Source organism: Anas acuta, chromosome 2 (assembly GCF_963932015.1).
Source record: "Anas acuta chromosome 2, bAnaAcu1.1, whole genome shotgun sequence".
Lineage (NCBI taxonomy): Eukaryota > Metazoa > Chordata > Aves > Anseriformes > Anatidae > Anas > Anas acuta.
The window spans coordinates 95,248,144-95,270,173 of record NC_088980.1 but is presented as its reverse complement, the minus strand read 5'-3'; the positions used below and the strand labels follow the sequence as shown (position 1 = coordinate 95,270,173).

Sequence of the window (22,030 nt, the reverse complement as noted above, 5' to 3'; positions counted from 1 at the left end):
ACCTGGGGGATCCCACAGCAAACCGTTGTCACCGGACCTGGCGATTTATTATTGGAAAATGATATTAAAACTGAAAAGATGCGGGTGAGGGTTTGAGCCGTGAGGCGTGATGTGATGGAGATGTTTCATTAGAGGAGCTGTGTTAATGAGAGTGGCATTTATGGTTTATTAATACAAAATTTGACAGCCGTTCTGGTTTATTAACACAAATTAACCCAACGCTTTGCCAGGGGATGCTGCTCACTCCTGACAGGCAGCGCCTGCCGGGGGCTGCAGGCGGGGGGCCGCGCAGCCCAGCCGGACAGCTCCCGCTGCACCACCGAGAAGGAACCATCGGGACCGGGCCGCCCTGCCCCGAAACCGGCCCCAAAAGCGGCCCCAAAACCGGGCTCCCCTCCTCGGGCCGAGCCGCCTCCGGCCGGCGGGCGGCAGCCAAGAGCCGCGGGCCTGGCGCGGCCCCGCCGCCGCCTCAGCCCCCGCCAGCCGGCGGCCTGCGGCCCGGCTCAAACAGAGCCTAAACCCCTCCAGGCCAACCCCCTCCGTGCCTTCTCCCCCCTCTTTAATTCCAGAGTGTAGTGTGAAGCACGCTGCAGGTGAAACCCCTGCCTTAAGCAGGGTTAGGACAGGCTCAGGGTCTGCAGGACGTTGTGGCGTTGTGGCAGCGCTGTGCTTGTTTCCGTCAGAAATTCCCCAAATTCTCCTCTCCGTTGTTTGCGCTGCCCAGGCAGGGAAATTCTTGAAGGGCTCGGAGGCATTTATTCCCTCAGGTTACATCCACACGAGGAAAAAAGGGTCTTATAAAAAGTTACCGGCGGCAAACCATGGTTTGGGCATCGCCTGCCTCGGTGGGGTTGCTTTTAAAACTGGGTCTCCCACAGGGGTCTTTCCTCACCGAGGCAGCGTTTATGAGAAATGCCAGGTACTAACTATCACGTTTTGAAATCACACCGTTTCGCCGATCCAGGCAAAGCCTCGGGGAAATTCTCCCAGATTTTGTTTATCCGCATAGTGCATAAATCTTTTAACCACTGCATTTGCCTGGGGCCACATGGGGGTTATACGCTGCGCATAAGCACAGCGAACATGCCGTAGCCTTAGGCAATCAGAATTGTTGAAAAAATTGCATGTAAACAGTTATAAACAAGTTTTCAAGATCTCTATTAAATAAGCAATAAACTAATCCTTGTCATACACAGATAGGCACCCATGTCTCAGCTGTTTAAGAGCAAATTGCGTAAGACGTAGTGCCTGAAATACCTCTGTCTGAAAGCACCATCATTGTGTTCATGCGAAAATGAAAACAAAGACAGCCGAAGAGTGGGGAGGCTGATGAGCACAGATAACGCTAAAGTACACACAAAATAACTGCAGCTCCTGCTCTGTTTTGACGATCTCGGTAGCATTTACATTTGTTTCGGCTTTTTGAAGAAAACGTACCTGTACCTTGTGGTAGCATTTCCGCCAATTCGGTTCCTAGGTGCTCTTGCTGAAAACCCTTAGGTGACACCAATTTAAATCACCAGCCTGGAGACCCAGGAAATTAAATTTTCCCCGGAGAGCTCAGCAATGAGTAACTTTTTCCCACTCCCAAGCCGAGAGCTAAACAAAAGGACTCCAGACGTACACATTTTCTTGACCCAAGAAGAGAGGCCAGGGAAAAGAGAAAATCTACAACGACTTATAAACTTGGAAAACCTGCTTGATTAATAGGAGGAACAGCCATCAACTGCTGGCAGGCGTCCTGACCCAATCCTTGCTCCCAGCACTATGGGGCTGACCAGATAACCAGACTGCCCCATCTAGCAGTTGTGCCCCACTCACCGTCCTGGCCTGGATGCATCCCATTGCTCTCAGGGTTGGTATTTTGGCCCCAGCAGTGCTCCTGCACCAAGCAGCCTGGAACCGTGGCTGGTGGGGCAGCCACCTCCACTGCTACCACCTAGGCAGCTCACTGCTGCATCAGCTACCCATATGGCTTTTGGCACACTACAGGTCCAAAGGCACCACAAATCTTTTTTCTTAGCAGAGAAATGAATGGTGAATGGCATGCACATCTACAACACAGGGACTCTCTCTCCTTGCCAGGGGCTCCTCCCTCATCATCAAGCATCAAAGACACACGGGCACATTTCTCTCAGCCCTCTCTCACAAAATACAAACATAACCCCCCTGCCACCAGACCTTTATTTTAATGGGATAGCTCTAAAACAAAAGCCACAAGAAGGCATTCAACAGCAATGTATGCCACTAAGCCTCACGCAGCCTTTCCGGCCAAGAGGGGCTCATCCCCTCGCCCCAAAGATGGTTGCCACCAGCGAGCCCCCTTCCATGCTCTCCAGCCACAGGATCTGATTGCGAATGAAATGGGAACCCCCCCCAGAGGACATAAGCTAAGCACAGAAATATCTTTTGTATTTGCCAATACATTTGTAATATACAAAAATATCTAGGAATTTTCTTAGCACGAGTGAGACTATTCAAAGAGTAAATAGTAAACCATGCATTGTATAGAAAAGTAAACCAAACGAATAATAAGCTGCTCTCTGCTTCTTTTCACTTTGGGGAAAATCAGAAGACTGCAATTGGCAGAAAAGAGGAACCTGTGGACTGTTGCTATCTGGGCACTTGCGCAAACGACTGTGAAGTCAAATGGCCAGATATTATCAGTTTCCTTTACCCTAACAAGAAGGATCATCTATGGTAAGTTGTCTGGTCTCATCTCCCCCCTCCCTCCCACCGATTTTTGTTTTTAATAAAGACTATTTGTGCCAAGACTGAAAAATGCTACAGATCCCTATCTCAAGTTCCAGAAGAGTTACTTGATATTTATTGTATTACTGAAGAAACAGAATGTAAACAAGTAACTAAAGACCACTGCCTGTCTGGGTGAGCCTGGAGCACTCCTGCTAACTCATAATGTCACTGCTTTCCACCAATCTTGCACTGTGCTGGTCAGCAGAATATCTGAGATGTTTCTGGGCTGCATTAAGTAATCTGGCTAACATCGATAAGTTTGGGTCCATCAGGATTCCTCCACTTGAGCCAAGTCCCAATGTCTGTGAGTGTCTGATGCTGATACCCAATGCTCTGAAATCCAGGAGGATTAGTTAGCTGCGCTGCCCAACCAGGCAGCCAGCATGCAGCACCTCCATGACCTGAACTCCTTTGGGGTTATTGTGACAGCAGGATAGGGGAAGTATGGGCGACACCATGACTGGAAGAGGAGATAAGGAAGGTACAAGATGGGAAGAGAGCCTGTGTCCACTTGCAACTCACAGTATATGCTCTAGCCTAGCTGCAGAGCAGCTCAGCCCAAGCCTGTTAGCTCTGGATCAGTGCCAGTGCCTCTGGACCTGTGCTGTCACCAGGAGAATGACTAAGATGCCTCCCTTCTGATCTCAAGTGCCCCATCGCCCAGGAAGCTTATTTGTTGATGTGCAGGCCCTCATAAGTATGCAGAGATTGTCTGAGTCTGTCATTATGCCCAAGCTGACAAACCTTCCTGAGACCCACAATTTTGTGAAACATAGCCCAGGGGTACGCAAAGAATCAGAGGTGCTGCAGGACCTGTGAGTCTGAGCTCCGTGCTTTATTAAGGCACCAATGCTAACAATAGATCAGCTCTGTCCTACAAATGTTATGGCCATGAGCACTCGTGGCAGGTCTAAACCAACTTTGTCCTGCCTTTATTCCCTTGCTGTGCATCAGTACACTCACACAAAGGATGTACAAATTGTCTGAGCAGAAAGCACGGGGGCACTTCCCATTGAAACCAAGAAAATTGGTGTCAGGGTGTTCAAAACCTACATAAGCAATACACCTCTCAGGATTGCCCCAGCTCTCCTCCCTCCCACCACATATATCACTGTAACTTCTCTGCTCCGCTGGCATCCCTGATGTACAGTTCTGAAATAACCATCCCTACACTTTCTTCCTCAGCACCATTTCTGCAGAAGATGTCTGTCCCAGAGGCCTGAGAACAATTTCTGCACCTGAGGGGTTTATCAGATGCACAGAGGTGTGGCAGCTACAGCAACAGACTGAGGGGCTGCTTTGCACTGGGAGCTCAGGGTGATGCCTGGAGGCAGCATTATCAAGGACTCCCCCCTGGAGTACTGCCAGGCTCAACTCTCTCTTCCCTCCCTTTTTATATACCAGAAAAGGTGTCAGGAGAAAAGCCACCAGGGTTATTTGACTCACTGAGCACTGCACACAGCTTTACTCCCGTGCTGTTGCTAACACCTATGCTTTCATGACAAATTTCTTGCTTTTAGTTTTATGGAGCATGTCAACAGTGTAACTAACAAACAAGAGACTGACGTCAGGCATCATATGCAATGAATGCACTTGGCAATGAGAATGGTGTGTATCATACTGTACACCACAAAAACCACAGGAGAAATCTACGAAGGGAAAGACTGACACACTCATCAAAGTAATACCCTATGTATCTCTGTCTCGTCGTCTCCGTTCCTTCTTACTGCTAAGAAAGCCAGGCTTCGCTGACTTTGAACTCAGACAGAAGAATAATCAGGCTGACTTGTGAAAGAATTCATTTTCCCTTCCTCGTGCAGTGTAGTTCGGGGTGACTGAGGAAAATCTAGACAGCATGGGCAGTAAATGGGTGCTTTCTGACACAGGTGACAGATAACTTGATAACTTTCTGACACAGGTGACGGAGGAGCCAATAAGGAAACGCATGCTGCTGGACCTTGTACTAACAAACACAGAAAGACTGGGTGGAGATGTGAATGCTGGGAGCAGCCTTGGCTACAGGGAACATAAGATCACGGAGTTCAGGATTCTGCAAGGGGGAAGCAGGGCAATAAGTAAGATCTCCAGGGATCTTCTTGGAAGAAACTGGGTAATGGGGCCCTGCACCTGGAGAGGAACAACCCCATGCAGCAGTAGAAGCTGGGGGCTGACGTGCTGGAAAGTAGCTCTGAAGAACTGGATCAGAAATCGAACCCAGTAATGAACCTTGTAATCGGTGGCCACAAGCCACTTGTAGTCAGCGCATGAAGAAACCAGAACATCGCATCACAATGCGGAATCAATAAATCATGTGCCAGGTGTAGCTTTCCACTTGTCAAATCACATTTGTAAACGCAGATGTTCAAATTGTTTGGGGTTTCATTGTTGCACTCTTTCACCTTCTTAAAACAAACAGACAAAAAGATGTTTTGCCGTTCTCGGGGTGTAATCATTTTGACAAACTCTATCCAGTTGCTATTAAGAGGAAGTGGTAGAATGAACAAAATGATCAGAGAAAGATCTTTACTAACACCTGCATTTTTTTTCTAAAGAAACATGCTTGGGAATTTCAGCACTGCTGATTGCTCCTGAATATTTAATCAGTGTGAAAAATGGGTTATATTTGGACTGTCCAAAAAAAAAAAAAACCACAACACTGTAAACAAAGGAATCTTTGGTGCAGAAAAGTTCTGCTGGCAAGCAGCTTATGGCAGATGCCTGCATAGGAGGAAAACTCTCTGCCCCTGTGAGACAAGCCTGAAGACTGTGACTAGGAAGACCCAGAAGGGAAGAACATCAGCGCTGTCCTGTCTCAACCCCTCTCTTTTGGCTATGAGGACAGCAGGGGACGACTGCTGGAATGATAACACTTACATTCTTCCCACACTGTCCGTCAGAGTAAGACTAGTGCAGGAGACACATGAAGAGAGTACTCGAAGCCCCAGCAGTGACTCAGAAACAACACTTTTCCAGTTGGCATGCAAGAGAGAGCGCTTAAGACGATTCTTTTTTTTTTTTTCAGTGGGAGGAGACCTGCACTGGGACTGGGAGAGGAACAGTCCATTCCTTTTCCTAGGCAAAGATCAGAACCATCTGTCATCGCTCTAGAGATGCTCACAAAAAAAAAGAAGTCAGCTGCTAGAAGGGGAGAGAGCTCTTTGCTCTGTCAGACTTCAGTTTCTAGGTGGCACAAGGATCTGTGAAGAGGTTAGAAAAGGCTGCAGATGCTTTGGGGAAAAAACACCTGAAGACGTTAGAGCTCAGCTGAGGAACAACTCCCTTAGAGATGCTGGTAGAAGTTGCAGGTTTCGATAACTGATGGATGTGTGTCTCTGGAATCTGCCCAGGGACAGATCCCATGGTGTAGCTACATTTTGAATACAGGGGGTGAAAAAATATAAGTTTTAGAGGTCCATCTTTTGCAATGCACGCTTACCAAACTTCTCTACTAAAGGCAAGATTACTGGTGGCACCAGTGCAAGTTCCAATGACAGTCTTTCTCCATACAGTGAAATGAAGTCTTGAAGGTGGAAAGCTTCCAAACTGCTGCAGAACACCACCAGAAATCACCGTTGCTTCATTTTTCCTTCCTGCTGAGACTTGTCATCCTTGAAGCTACGGGGAGTGCTATTGCATAAGGCTGGCATTGTTAAGGCAAGAAAATTTCCTGACCATGACGGCTGCCACTGACACAATCTGCAGAAGTCTGCATTGAAATATGGCTCAGGATATTCTCATGCAGCTCCCCTACCCCAGGCAGCTTTTCCAGGTTGCTTTAATTAATCTTGCCACTCTTTGGTGTACTCGCCCCTAGTACAAGGAACGACCAGGAATTGTACAGTGCGACGAGGGGATTGCAGCTATGGAACGAAAACCAGGGTGCTTTATCTTAGTCTGCATGTTTTTTTGCTGGGAAAAAAAAAAATCACAATTAGGTTATTCTAAAAGATTTCTATAACCTTCAAAAAGAGAGCAATGACATGCAGAGTTGAGCTCTGTTTTGGGACAAACATGTACTTGGCCTTCTTTCCAAAGATTTGAGTGTAGCTGAACTGAATTTTTTTCAATTATTTTCTGTATTGATTATATATATATATTTTGAATATTTGTGTTCCACAGCTCACATTGCCTCCAAGCAAAGATAACTAACTGCTCGTTGTTCCTGCGTTGTCTACCTTTCCTCTGAAGAACTGAGTTGTGCTGGACAAACATCACCCAGCCCGTCTTGCCACGTAAGAATACTGGTTTTGGATAGGTGACTACAACAGCTAGTGAAATGCAGCAGTGCCTAGTTTTAAAACACAATGCTTCAAGTAAAACAAACCCCCAAAAGTGAACCCGTGTAGGGCAATGAGAGTGACCAGAGTTTTAGAAATAATGATGTTATTGGCAAAAGAAAGAAGGAAACTATTTTTCCCCCCTGTTTTCCTCTCTTTTGTAGAAGAAACTTATTAATTCCTGTGTATTAGAATGGAATGCTGTAATTCTTACTAGCCTCCACTGGGAAAAGGATGAGAATAAATGGACTTGCTTCGCAGAAAATAATAATGGATTTTTTTTTTTTATAAGATATTGGAGCACTGAACAGGATACCCATGGAATTTCTGGAATCTGACTGGGAACGCTTTGTTCTTCAGTTCAGCATCCTTCTGGCATCTATCTGTGGCCTATGCAGAGCTGGTAATGCCTCAGTGAAGGGAGACCTAAAGAGGATAATCTCATGAGACCCTCCCTGCACCTCACCTGTATAAAACTGATAAACCCAGCCACAGCAAATACAGTGGTAAAGGATGGCCCTGAAACAAAGGAGCTCTGATCACTTGTCTTCTAAACAGCTTTGCTCACTTTCTTCCCACCACGTTCTTCCTCAAGGTGCTCCAAGCTTTAGTCCTTCCCTTCCCTTGTCGTCACCCAGGAAAGAAGAATGATGGTGAATTTTAAGAACACTACTTACTGTCTGCAGGCAGAAGTCCTTGTCCTTTGCTAGCTTTGTGCCTGCTACGTCCTCCTCCCCCCCACAGATGGTGTCTTCCCAGAAGAAGCAATGCAGAGGAAGGAGAACATGGGTGGGTTCCTTTCCCTGGTCAGTTAACGGGAGAAAGAGAGACGAGGTTTATCTCTCTTTCTTTGCTAAAGTACCTGTTGGGAAATAACTGGTGGCTGGCTACAAGTGACACCCCTTTCTCCTTTCAATAGTAAGATGCCGCTTAATGGATTGGAGTTTCCTCCAGTCGTCTTAAAATATATCAGTACTTCTCAGCTTTCAGGGAATAAAGATCACTCTGGTACCATATTTTATTGGTAGTTTGTGGAAACCTATTTGCTATCCTAAGTGTTGATCAAAAAAGACGACTCTCAAATTCAGGCCTTTGAGCAATCTCCACAAATTTTCTAGGAGCATAGCTTTCTCAATAGTTGCCTTAACAGACAAACACTAGAAAAAAAAAAGAAGATGAAAAACAGCATTGTTCACTATCCCTCAATAACTATATCTGTGCTAAAAAGTGACAAGAATGTGAATAGTAGCAGCAGACCCTGCTGGAGTGGGATAGGAAGAGGAAAAAGGGATGCACTATATCATTTGGCCCATGCTTCTCTTGGTTCAATTGCTTAGAATATGTAAGAAGCATAAGTCACAGTGACAGTACTGTAACCACGTAGCGTGAGCTCCTCCTAATACTAGCCTAAGAGCCTAAAACAAAACCAGAGCCCGCATGTGGCTTTTTCTGTCCTTAAATTTACAGAATGAACCTCTCTAGAGTGCAGGCAGAGAACAATGTAAGCAAAAGTTCTGAGAGTTCAAGACCAACAATCCCGTTTGTGAAAATTGCATTACGGCGCGCTTCTCACCATCGGTATAAAGCTGTGACCACAATCCTGGGATCTGCATCACCAACCAGCTTTTATGTAAACCTTCTTGCCAGGCACTGATTGACTTTGAAAGGGACTGGATTCAATTTCCAGGCATAGATGCCAAGACGCTTCAGAGGGATGCCTTGATCTCCCCACCCCAAAACCAGGAAAATTTATCTGTGCATCTGGGCACTCTGAAAGATTCTCCATTTGCAAAACGTGACGCACGGAGGAACTCCTGAGGAAAGACGGTGCAAGAAAATTTTAACTAGCAAAGTCTTGGTGATTAGTAGATGAGGTTCCTACACTCCAGTGCTTCTGGCAAAGCTCCTGATGTAGTTCTCCAGCTGCTACGAAAAACTGAGGGAGCCAGATACAACTTTTGATTGTGCTCCAGTCTAAGTTTGTAGGACTGGAGTCCAACTGCTGACCTGGGGGATTTCCTGCCTCAGACAGACAACAAACCTGTCCCGCTGCTAGGGGCAATTACAGAGAGGTACTCAAATTCTGGCTGGCCAGGTTGGAAAGAGCTGATGTTCTGCAGGTGCCTTTTCCTGTGGGGCATGGCAGTGCCTGTTGCTGCTGTTCTCTGTAGGAGGAATGGGAGCCGAGTGGAGAACAGAAGGATGTTACTGCTCCTGGGGTCAAAATGAGCAGATGCTACTCTTCATGTTCAGGTGCAGCCAAGTTTTGGTGTTGTTGGACTTGCACACTCTAGGGCTCAACAGGCACATCCAGAGTGGATGTTTTTTTTTATCCTTGGTCATCCTGCTCCAGCTGATGCCTGTCTTTGGGGTAAAGTGAAGGGGCAGAGAGTCCTTTCTTGAGGTGGAAGCTGATACCAAGGGTATCAGCTGGCAGTACAGCCCCTGTAATGGCTGTTCAGGGCTGTGGGTGCGACACCCTACAGCACGGAATAAAGATCAGGGACTTGAAAGTGGCCAACAACAGCACTGGAGGCAAACAGCACGCTTGGCAAGGCTCCCGTCATGTCTCCCCGCTCAGGAATTGGACGGGGTTGTTGGCATAGTGCGCTCATTCAGACCCACACATTTAGGCATGGCCAACAGAAGAGAGGTTGATGACAGACAGCAAGTGCCAAGGAAACAAGATTGATGACTCCTCCTGCGAGAGAGCACCAGATAGCTGACAAGACTTTGCAGAAATGGAGATGGCACCCCATCCTCTCGCTCCACCACCAGCCAGCCTCCTTCCCCCGAGGACACTTGCTCTGTCAGCAGCGCTTCAGAGAAGATGGCAAGAATCGCTCAGTGCCTGAGGTTGGTATGCTGATTTTTAAGTTCCAAAGAGGCAGAAGAGTTGCGAGGACTCCCTAAGGGAAAGACTTGATGTTCCTTCTTGCACTCTGGGGGCTCTGTTTCTGTTTGGAATATCACACTGGATTAGCACGCTGGTGAAAGTAACTGAATGCAAGCCCAGCCTGCTACATATGTCGCCTCAGTTTGTTTTTCTTCTTGTTTATGTCACTTTTATTTTTTCTTTGATAAAATTTCTGCCTCTTGTGAGCTTAGAGAAAGGATGGCAATCCACCCCAGCTCAAACTGAGTACCAGAGAAAACAAGGGGCAAAGACAGATTGGACGGAGCTGGAAAAACAAATGTGAAGGTCTAGTGCCATCCCGTTCAGCTTCATTGTTTTTAATGTAAGAACCTCAAGATATTTAACATGAGACCTGCTATTTCTCCTTATCCTGTCTTTGCAGAGGTTTGGTTCAAATATTTGGTTCAAATATCTAATGCATGAATAAAGGTAACTCCTTAGTTAAACTTATTACATGTGTCTTGCAGTTAGCCATAAAATCTGGAAGTATTCAATATCTACAGCAAAACCCCATCTTACTCCCCCTGAAATCAACCAAGTTGATGCCTGAAGTTCCACATCTCTCCTGCTTTAGCTTTCTAACCTGGCCATTTCTTCTCCCCAGTGCTGCATACCTGGCTTTCACCAGCCATCCTGATGCGTCCCAAGCCTCCACACAGAAACATTTGAGAGCAGGGCAGCACATCGCTGAGCATGCGACTACAAAATACATATTGGATTTTGATGACAAAGGAAATTAATTCAGAAAAAAACATTGTGAATTTTCAGTATGCATCTTGGCGGAGCATTTTTTTTTATAGTAAAGTTATCAAGCATTATCTCAAGCCTTCCATAAATCACAGTGAAGAAGACAGCTAAGGCGCGATGAAGCAACACTTTGGCTGTGCCTTCTCCATTGAACTTTGTACTGACAAATACAGCTTTGTGCCTGCGCCTGAAATTTACTGTCCTGCTGAGTTAAAGGAGACCAAACTTCTGGCTTGTCTGGGAGAAAGAGAGGCCTCGGTGACAAACAGCACCATTTCTCAAAGGTGTCTCTAAGGCAAGGGAAAGACAAAGAAGGAGATCAGGAACGAAAGGGCAAGAATGACAGTAGAGTGAGATGAAAATATTAAACTTCTCCGAGGACCTAGCAGAAGAGGGACTTGAATGGGATGCAGCTGGTAAAAATGCCGGACAATGCACAGGTGTGATGGCAGATCGCAAAGGTGAGCAGCCAAACTCTGCCAGGGGAGGCTTTGCCAAAATTTCTGTCTGCTTCCAAACTTTTTCCTTCTCCACAGAGAAACTACAGGCTGCCAAACCTTATTTCTATTAGCACATAAGTGAGTAAAACACTACCAGGAATTGTGCTGGCAAGACTCACCTGTCTCAGTTCTTCCCTGCTTAGGGGAGCATAGTGCCTTTAGGTCTTGCATCAACCCCGAGGAAGGCAGTCTATTGACAGTAGATTTGATTTCATTGTGTTCAAGGTATTATCTCAGATTCTCCCTTTTCCTTAATTTGAAATTTTACTCTTAGTGCAGTGCATAATATTTGCACGCTTGGTAACATCTACACTTTGTACTTTAAGGATGAATTCATGTCCATGAAGCACCTACAGCCAAACTATTTCCTGGGGGAAAGCAGAGACAGTACTGCCTCCCCTCACCAAGATCAGTGCTTCATATTGGGACCTGGTGCTTAGGGACATGATTTAGTGGGTGACATTGGTAGTAGGGTGATGGTTGGACCAAATGATCTTGAAGGACTTTTTCAACATTAATGATTCTATGATTCTACCCTGTTGTGGGAGAGGCAAGAAGCTGTTGAGCTGTGCAGAGCCCTGGATCTCTGTACAGTCAGCAATGTGCAGCCCTCCTCTCCCCACAAACCTTCCAACAGAAACCTGGTAGGTTTAGGCACTCAGACCAGACATATAATTAAAGTTTGCACTATTCAACAGTGTAAATTCAATGAAAATACAAAAATGCACCTGCACCTTTCTCCTGTTCCTTACCACGTGCATGCACATGAGCATCCACATGGAGGAGGACATCCAAAGCATGAAAAAACAAACCCAGTGCATCTCTGTTCTCCACAACAGAAATCCACTTTGTTTTCTCCACTGGAACTCCACTGGAAAAGCTACAGAACAGTCTGATGAATGTGCAGTGCCTGCTTTACCAATCAGTGCCCTGGGCAGAGGAAGGCAGCAGGCAATTTTCCGAAGGAGAATATAGTTCCCATACTATCGTAATCCTGTGTCCAAGGTCAAACACAGAAGTGTTTGGTGCTCCTCTGTGGCTGCGCTCCTCAGGATGCAACATTTCTAATACTTCACCTAGAAAATGCTGCGCTCGAGCAAACAATTATAAAAGCTTTCAGGCTCTGCTACACTTCAGATTCTTCACTGATGCGTCAATAAAATCTTTCCCTTTCTTGTGCCATCTACAGCTGTAAACAGAAATCCGCATATTAATACAGTGATATTTCCTCTGCACATAAATCATAAGTAATGTAACAACTTTTCTGTTTGCACAGCTTTTAATCCAGTTACAGATCCGTGTAACGAGCGTGTTTTCTATTCAATGAAGCCCATTGTTATTCTAAATACATACTTCTAATAACAGATGTTTTATATATATATAAATATATATATATATATATGCATTTTCCTTTGGGCTGAAAAATCTAAGTTTCAGGTTCCGTGCACCTCAAATTTCCATAACTATGGGGTAAGAAAGTATGCTAGTGTCTTTCAAGTTAGACATCTGTTTAGAATGTTTTGTGGCTGCACCAAGTCTTAAATCAATTTGGTTATAAAAACAAATATTTTTTACAGTATTAAAATAAAAGAATGGGGATGACTTACTGCTTGTTTTTAGCAACTGACTTGTCTGAGGGAAGATGGACCATATGGAGGGAACTGACTTGAAAATTCAGTGACATGATGCAGTTACTTATTGATTTTTATAGACAATAATGACCTGTAAGAGCTCTGCTCTGCCGTTTCCCTGTTGCTTTAGCCCCCTCTGTTAATACTTAAGGAAATCAACCCCGTTTAGCTGTTTGCATGATTTCTAATGAGAAATGAGTAATACAACAAATCATATTTGGTATCTTATAATGTTCGTTTAAATAGTTCCTTATAATTTTCCTTCTACTTAAGTCGGGAAAATACAGTTAAGATTTCAATTTCTAAACACCCTTTTTTTCCTTTTTTATTTCTTTTATTTTTTTTTCCAGTCTCTCTGTGAATATGATAAACATTTTTTTTTTTTTTTTTTTTTTTTTGCCACAATTCGCAAGATCGTATTTAATTCTAGGTAAGAAAGGTCTGGGGAATTGCTGGAAACAGAACTGAAACAAACGCACAGAGGCGTGCAAGAAGCATCACAGAGGCTGGGAAAAAAATACCTTGCTATAAGCCCTCGCTCTTCTTCTAAGCTTTTTGACAAAAGTGACTGAGGTTCGGCACTGAGGTCGCTGCCACTTCCAGGGTGCTGTTGCCCGAGACGGTGCCTCTTGCTTTGCCTGGCCCCTGGGCTGCAGAGGCAGCTGCCGACCCGGTGTCTCATGCAGCAAGGCAGCAAGCAGCACTCCCCGCATGTGGGCAGCAGCAGTGCGGCAGCCTCAGTTCCTCTACCCCTTTCTGCAGCCTTCAGAAGCCTTCACCCAAAAAACTTCAGCACGGCAGCCCTACGCACCTACAGCCCCCTGAGGAGCAGGAAGAGGAAAACGGCAGCAAAAGCGGCTCAGGTGATAAAATTTCTGTTGTTGTGCAAGGCACTGGGGTGAAGTTACCAGAAGCAACCTTTATAAGTATGCAGGTGTAGAGACTATCTCATAGCTATTAAGCACATCCTGAAAACTAAAAGACAAACAAACAATTCAAGATGCTGTTCTGATCTGCAATTTGACTTCTGCATTTCTTATGGACAGCTGATTAAAACAGAGACTAAACACGGACTGAGGACTGCTCGCAGTTTAAGAAGAAAGCCATCCAAATATCATAGAGCTTTTTTCCTTTTTAACAAATCAAATGGGGTAGTTCTGAAAAGCTCTGTTAAAAAGAAAAGAAGGTAATTTGAAATCGCAAGATCTGGCAATCTGGAGATCTACTATATTTCAATCACTTTGTACTTCAAGAGTTTATAAAAGCAGTATGGAAAGAATAAGAAGCAACCAGTGTGGCTTCGTGAGGAAATGCTTGTGTTTATGAGAATATTAAGAATGTCTGTCTCCTTTTTCCAATAGTGTGTGTCATTTAAAGCATCAAGAAGAAAATTATATTGGCTTCCAGCTCCCTGTTAGTCTCCCGCACAAGATCACCTCCCTTCCCGGTAGTCTAAAAATAATGGGAAATACTAAAAAATGAGAGAAAGGATAGCGTTCAGAAGCAAATTACATTTGAAAAGCAATAATGCTAGAGATAAAATGAATGTTCTGAGTGTGTAGGAGCTTGAAATAATGATGTCCGTAAGAAAGCAGATTAAGACTGAGATCTATAATTATTTTCCAGAAGTGAAGTGGGGCTGTGTGAGAAATTGGCAGCATATGGTCCTGAAAACGAAGGTGTGGAGTAGAGGCTGAGCACTTTGAATGAACACACCTGTGATTTCCACCTAGGGACTATGAGGGGAGATATCTTTCAAAGTGCTGCTTTGAACCGATCTGTGTGCACACGTGGGCACAGATCTGCTGCGAGGACGCAGGGTCTGAAAGCCGCCCATGGGCACTCTGCAGACCGAGCGTTCGTGGCCACAGGATGCAGCTCAGACTGCTCAGCCCTCTGGCCTCAGCAGCCACCACAGTTTCTGTGTCTTTCCCCGTATCTTTGTACGCAGGAATTTACAGAGAAACGCACCGATATTATAAAATCGGTGCCTCCTGATAACCGTGGTCTCAGCCCTGCGAAATGCTGAGCTCCACTTCCAGTCCTGCAAAGCGTCTCGAGGCACGCCGAAACTTGAATAACCGTGCCCGTGGTTCAATGCTTTGGCAGCCCAGGTCCGGATCCCTGCTCGTCCCCTGCAGGAGGGAGTGGAGGAGGCGTAAGGAGGGTGCTGACCCTCTGCATCTACGGTGAGTGGTGGAACTTGCTGCTCCATTTACAGCTCCACTTTAAAAATAGATACCGGGCAAGTAAGCAATTAAAATTCAAGAAGGAAAGCAGAACTATCTGGCAGTTGTTCAGTAAGCCTAACTTGTATAAAAAGGATCTGCACAGAGCTGGTATAAGTATAAACAGTCAGCGGCAAGAGATTATGAAAAACAATTCTTGCCTGGCAAATGCAATTACTTTTAACAAAATTTAGAAATCAGGGAGCGAAGGGAGCACGGTAGGAGTATTCTCTCTGCAGGCTGGGTCATCCATCTGTGAAAACAGCTCCTGTAAAACATCTGAAACATCGCCTTCGGACGTATCGATGCAGACAGGTGCGAGAGGGTCCGGTTTCCAGCTGGGTGCGCGCTAGCTCGGCACCGCTCCCAACCCAATGAACCTGCTATGGTGACACCACTCCAAAATCAGAGCCGGCTTCTGCCCGGACGAAGAGCTCAGACGTGTCTTCGTGTGGCTTCACGTGCCCACTAACGCGCTGCCTCCCACCTCCGGGGCTCTCCTCGGGCGCTGGCGGCCAGGAGCTGCGAACAATAGTTGCCACATGACGGCGTCCCCATCATCCAGCGCGCTCTGGGTCCCACCCCCAGCCCGCTCCTCTTCTGGGTAAATCATTCAGTGTCGATGGCCTGGCAGCCGAAGCACCATTGTTCCATCTAGTGGAGAGCTATTCAGTGATGATGGCCTTTGATTTCTCTTTCCAAACATAGGCCCAGCCTCTGCCAGATAGGATTTTGCTGGTAGGCTTCTGCTGGCAAATCGTCCTAACATAAGCACGGCCCGCGGTCCCCAAAGATTTATGGTGGCCTGAATTGGTATAACTTCCATCAATTCTGTGAATATAATAAGTGCAGACAATACCAAAGCCTCTCAGAAAATGCCTGATATAAAATAGATACACTAATTTACTGTGAAGGTTACAATCATAAATAGCAGTCAGAAGAAAAGTAAATAATGGAATTCATAGTTTGGCACAGACGCCTTGCCAATGTGTCACATCCTGACGGATTGGGGATATGTCTGTGTCAAGCCATGAATTCCGTCTTTGCTTTTTGAATGCCGTTTACAATTGCAACTGTCCATGTGGATTATTGCATCTATTTTTATTGCCAAGGCTCTGTCTGGGAAGATGTAACAGAGCAATCAACAACACTGACTGGTTCTATTTTGCTGGAACAATAGTTTTCCTGCGAGCCGAGCCGCTCCATCTCCATACACAAGACGGGAGGGTTGGGGTCCGGGCTTCCCCTCGTCTGGAAGAGCTTGGGTGACAGAGGGACGGAGACGTTGTATGGGCAGACACCTGCCAAAGCCAGGTCTCCTTGATAAAAGGAGGGCAGAGCAGGCAAGCCAAAGACTCAGCGTTGGCCACCAGGTCAGGCAGTGGGGTGTAAAGCAAGGAGTGACCCCAAGAAGCAGCGGTGTAGATGTACGCAGTGCTGGGGAGCCACCACGTTGTGTAAGTGGTGAAGGCAGGGCTCTGCTGGCCGAAGGGCCGTGTCCATCAGGGTGTCTCCCCCCCGGTCAGTAACGGGGTGAGGAGCAGCAGTGGGTTTCAGAAAGGGCTCTGTGATTGTTCTTCTCCATGGTGTCCCACCACGGAGAGCCCCGCTCCCCTCCCAGCCACCCCACGCCACCCCACTGACTCTGGCTGCCCAACCGGGACCGGGGGGCTCTCCCAGCTCAAACCAGCAACCTGTGGGTGAGCCCAGCGGGTGAACATCCCCTGCCGGGGCCGGCAAACACCGTGCGGGGCGAGCAGCCCCGGGAGGGAAAGGCCGAGAGAGGCCCCGGCGGGCGGGGAGCGGGGCGTGGGGACGGGGCAGGGCAGCGGCCGGGGGGGGCAGCTCCGGGCAGGCGGGGAAAGAGGCGCTGCCTTTTTTTTTTTTTTTTTTTTTTTCATTTATTTATTATTTATTTATGTATTTATTTATTTATTTCTCCTTTTTTTTCCCCCTTACCGCCTTCTCGGGGCTGCCCTCCCGGTCCGGCGGGCAGGTGTAGCGACCCGGACCCGGTGGGCAGCGGGGCTCTTCCCAAAGCGGGGAGGGGGGGCGAGAGCAAGGAGAAGAGAAAGAGGCGAAGGCAACAACAGCAGCACCAGCAGCAGCAGCAGGAACAGCAGCCCGGAGCCCGGAGCCCCCTTTCCCCATCCCGGCCGCGGTCCCCCCGGCATCCCGCATCCCGCCGCCCGCCCTCCGGTGCCGCCGCAGCGCCCTCTGCTGCCGTCGGGCCGTGCCGGCGGCGGGCCGGGGATCGCGTGCGAGAGCGGGGACCCGGCGGGCGGCCGCCTTCGCTCAGCCTTCCCCCAGATCGCCACCTGGAGCGCCGAGGGGAGCGGAGGACCGAGCATCCTTCCCCGCCGCCGCCGCCGCCGCCACCCTCTCCGGCCCCGCCGCCCCTCGCCCCGCCGCCGCCGCCGCCGCCGCCGCCCGGAGAAAACTTGGCGTGCTGGCGGGCACCGTGGGGTAAGTCAGCCGCCCGGCACGGACGGCTCCCGGGGGATGGGGACGACGAGGAAGCCCTCCCCGAGGGGCTCCGTGGGGTGCCGGGGGTCTCTCACCCTGCCCCGGTGCCGCCGCTGCCTCCCCCGTGCGCCCGCCGAGCCCCGCGGCTCCCGCACCGACGCCCCCCCGGGGTGCCGGGTGATGCCCTCGGAGAGCCCGGAGCCGAAAAAAGAGGCAGCGAAAGGCTCCGCCGAGGCACCTCCGCCGGCATCCCTTCCCCGGCTGCCTCCGGAGGGCTCCGGGGGAGAAGAGGGCGAGGGGAAGCTCCCCTCAAGCGGCCTCATCCAGCCCCGGCTGCGCTCACCTGGCACACGGGGAGCACGGCGCGGGGAGAAACCCCCCAAAATTTGGGGGTGGTTTCGGCGCTGTGCAGCCCGAGAGCGCCGAGTTCTTTTCGTGTTTCAGTTTGACACGCGAAAACCTGGGGGGGAGAATCGGCGAGGGAAGGGCTCCGGTGCTTTTTCTGACTTGGGGTTACTTTGGTTAGTAAACAAGAGTTTTGTGCGTCTTGGGGCGAAGCTGTGCCTCTACGCGTTCGCCGGATTAAAACAGAGAGAGCGTAAAACCAAGTTATATCTCATAGAAAGAACTTTTTCTTTCTTAAGACGGGCGCAAACAATGTTCGTGCGTCATTTAGTGAGTTTCTAGGAGATGGACTAAAAACCTAAAAAAAAAAAAAAAAAGAGAGACAACAGAAAAACCCAAGAAAATGCTTGACGCTGTTTGGTAGTTGGAGGCTTGAAAAAGACAACCGGGACCGGGTTTAAATAAAACCGAACGGTCTGTTTGGGCTCAGAAGTAGTCTGTTGAGAAGGGTGTTGATGCACATATGTTTGCACTAGATAAAATAAAACAGTTCTTTTTTATGGAGCGTAGAAGATTGTTACTATCCTGGGCTAAGACTTAAATCGTGGCACTTAAGCAAAGGGACTTCATGACCGACAAGATCAAATTCACGATCGAGACACTCAGTTAATTTGCAACCAAGGGCATGAATTTATTTCCTTGAAAAATAAAGCAGCGAGTAACGTGGATGTTAAGGAGCAGAGTTGCTGGTTAAGGCTCTGGTAGGGACTTTCACGCTGTTGCTCCAGCCGGCACCCCGGCCGAACACCGGCTGAGACAGTCCTCGCTCCTCGCCGTCGCGTCTACTGCGTGCCGGTGTGTTTGTGGTGGCGTTGTGTTTTCGGTAGCTGACTGTCGGAGCATATTTGGGCGTTCTCTAGGCTGGAAGAGAGGACTGGGTTTCTGGAAGCCGTATCGGGACAGCATGCAAACACCTACGCTCCCCAGCCTGAGCAGGAACGCTCGTACGTGGAGAACGCGCGCTGCTGTGGTTTCGGTGGTTTTTGTCCAAATGAGCCACGGGGAGGGGGAGGTTTGTCGTTACCCCCGGCTTCCCATCGATTCAGATTTCTGCCCAGGAGTCGTAATGAGGAAATGCATTGCTAGGCCATGTTTGCAGTGGGGATGCTTACAAAAACCAGCCAGCCGGTCTAATATTGATTCATCAGTTTCAGCGTATAAACAGATTTGAACTCTACCGTGGAGGATTTAGTAGTCAGAAATGATTTTTCCGTTCGGTTTGCCTTTCCTTAGGTGTATCAGAAAATATGGCAGAGGCAGTTTCGGCATCAGCATCTGCCTGTACGGCGTTGAACTGGACTAAGGACTCGGTAGAGCTTTTTCTGTAGTGCTTTTAAGGGGTTTGGTTTAACCCGAGACCCCACTAAACGTGGGGGCTCCACTGTTGAATAACCAAAGTCCGGTGCCAAATCTTTCCTTAATATTCCTGGTAATTAGTGCTGACTCATGCTGACATGTGAGTTCAATTAGCCCCAAATGGAATGTAAAGGATGTGGGAGTGTCCCTTTGTGCCCAGAGACAGCTAGGACAAAGCAGATTTTGGAGGAAAATTTAAGGAATAGCCAAGTTTGGGTAGGAAGTGTCAGCCAAGGTTTTTTTACAGTAATGTTTGAATAACCAATAAAGTTGAGTCCCTGGAAGGGGATGAATTTGGATAACACGGGGTTGTCTTCACTATGGAATAACTGGAGTCCCAGCTCAGACATTGCTTCTAATTTGACTCATGTCCACACACAAAAACCCGTTGCTGAAGAGTGGTGATGTTTTCAATTTGAGTCGGCTTACCCATGAGGAATAAGCTATAGCTCAGATAACCACAATTCATCAACTGCTAACACAATCTGCGTGAGCAGCACGAGCGCGATTCTGCTCAACGCTGGCTGCTGACTCTTTGATGGGGCTACCTGAGTGGCCAGGACCTCCCAGCTGCTTCCCTCTGAGGTTCAGAGAGGAGACCTCGTTGGTTTGGTGTGCTGGCCATGAGGTGAGCGACTCGACGTTCATCACTTTTAATATTCCCACACGATTACTGTGTTGCTACTGTATTCGTGACAGCTTGCTGATGGTCTTCACCATCCTCATGACATGGCTACGGCAGGCAGTAAAGGAAGAATTCGCAGTGCTTGCTGACGCTCAGGATGGGGCAGCTCTGCAGGCAGACACAAAAAGCAAAAATTGTCCTCGCCCCAGAAATTCATTTCCTGTCAGTTATCAGCTGGTACGGTGGTTTGAAAAGGTCAGCTGTATGTCAGAGGTATACGCCGATATGTATACAGAAATAAATCCAGCCGTACTCGGCTAGCAGAAGGAAGAGCTGCTGCTTTTGGAGAAATAGTTTCTTTGTTGGCTCTTTATGCAAATCGCTTCCAGGAAACGCAGGCAAGGATTTCTGCAAATTTCTTGAGGTCAGTGCAGAAAAGATGGACATGAGAGCAACTATGCAGACTTGCGTGTACCAAGTGGCTACTCTTCTAGAAGGTAGCCCTGATGCAGACTTCTGTCTCTGTATGAAGAATGAAAATTTCATTATTATTTTTTTATATTATTATATATATATATATATTTTTTTTTTTTTTTGCAAAGAGTTTGACGGAGTTAGGGACCAGCTGAACATCCCGAGCCAGGCATGCTTCAGGAGCATGTTTGCCTTGCTCTGTTCCTCCAGAAATCCCCCCGAGCTGTTGACAGTCACTTTGGATTTTGTTCAGCTTGTCTTCATAGTCATGATTGTTGAGTTGTCTACAGCAGCTGATGCTGCTTTCTGCTGTTATCAATGCAAGAAACATGACATGAGTAACCGCGGAATTTGAGAGGACAGACTTACAGGGCTGTGCAGGAGGGATGGACAAAATGCAGGTGCTGCCAACGTGATGCCAGCTAAACACACCACAAATACTCATGAACCCCTGAGGTCCCTGGTGCCAGTGTGTGATACACCCGTTTCAGCATAGGCAATGTAGGGTCTCTTGACTCAAGTACAATCCTCAGGTACACAGCCATGCAGCTACAATAGCAAGAAGCCCAGGGTACCTCTTTTACTTTTATTTTTGAAACCTTATTCTGGACCTTATCCTTCCTCCGTTCCTTCGCCTTCTGGTAGGAAGGAGCAGGGCAAGTGCAGGATGGTGGTGCAAAATTCGGCCGGGCGGCGGTGCTTAGCAGCATGTAGGCAGCAGAACAGCTTGACTTACTTTGTATGAGAGTGAGGCTTTCAGCATGAACCCAGGTACTTGTCAGATGGTGAGATTGCTTTGGGCTGGACCAGATTGTCTACAGTTTGGAATTGAGGCTGCATTTGCAGGCAGCAAATAAGTCACGTCTATGATGCAGGCTATTACATCTGAGGCTGCAAAACACATTACTTGCAAGTGTGTGTTTCTACTGTCCTGTGGCTGCAGGGGAGCCAGGTGCACCAGAGGTATTGCTCTGCATTCAACAGAAATATCTGTGCATGCATTAAAGACATGAAATATTTATTCTTTAAACTTTATTTGTATTGCTGCTCAATGGTGGTCATTTCAGTAGGTTTAACTCGCTGAAAATGTGTGCTAACTTAAAATCAAATTTTGTCACTCATTAGGACTGTAAAAACCCACTGTTAGCAGAATTCTTCCTCTTTCGTAACGCTGGATCTGAGATGGAGTGAAGTTGAACACGTGGCAGTTTTGGGGTCGTTGTCTCGCTTTCTCAGGAACAGTTTGCTGCGTTTTGTAGTATACCGATCCCTAGGAGTCACGATCCCAAGGAGTCTCTCAAACTGTTTCCTTTGCTGAAACTCCAAACATCGTGCTCTCACCCCATAGCCATGGCAGCACTTTTTGGAAAGCGGGCTATTCTTGGCTTCATTGTCTTTCACAAGGATTTTTTCCTCCAACATGTGTTTTTCTGATGTCTGAGAATTCCTAGTGCACTTGTCAGTATGAGTCTTCATCTCTCCGTCATTCTCAAATGAGGAATCTTTTCACAGGCATGATATTTTCTTCTTGTTTCAGCCCATTTATTTTGTTCTGTGGTTGAAGAGATCCCAGTGATTTAGGGTGAGACCAAAGGGACTGAGAAGCAAATCACTGGGGTTGGGATTCCACAGGGATTTGCTTGAAGTTCA

At 47.5% G+C, this 22,030-nt stretch overlaps 1 protein-coding gene across 2 annotated transcripts in view; it reads left to right on the top strand.

The window, feature by feature from the left end:
* The first annotated feature begins 16,859 nt into the window (after window positions 1–16,859).
* The window catches only part of AHRR (aryl hydrocarbon receptor repressor), a 95,366-nt gene continuing 90,195 nt past the window's right edge, over window positions 16,860–22,030 (top strand). Inside the window, exon 1 of one of the 2 annotated variants that reach the window (XM_068671260.1) lies at window positions 16,860–17,520. The gene's annotated coding sequence lies outside the window, so the exon portion shown is untranslated. The remainder of the gene's footprint in view (window positions 17,521–22,030) is intronic. The other variant, XM_068671258.1, reaches the window with a different exon arrangement.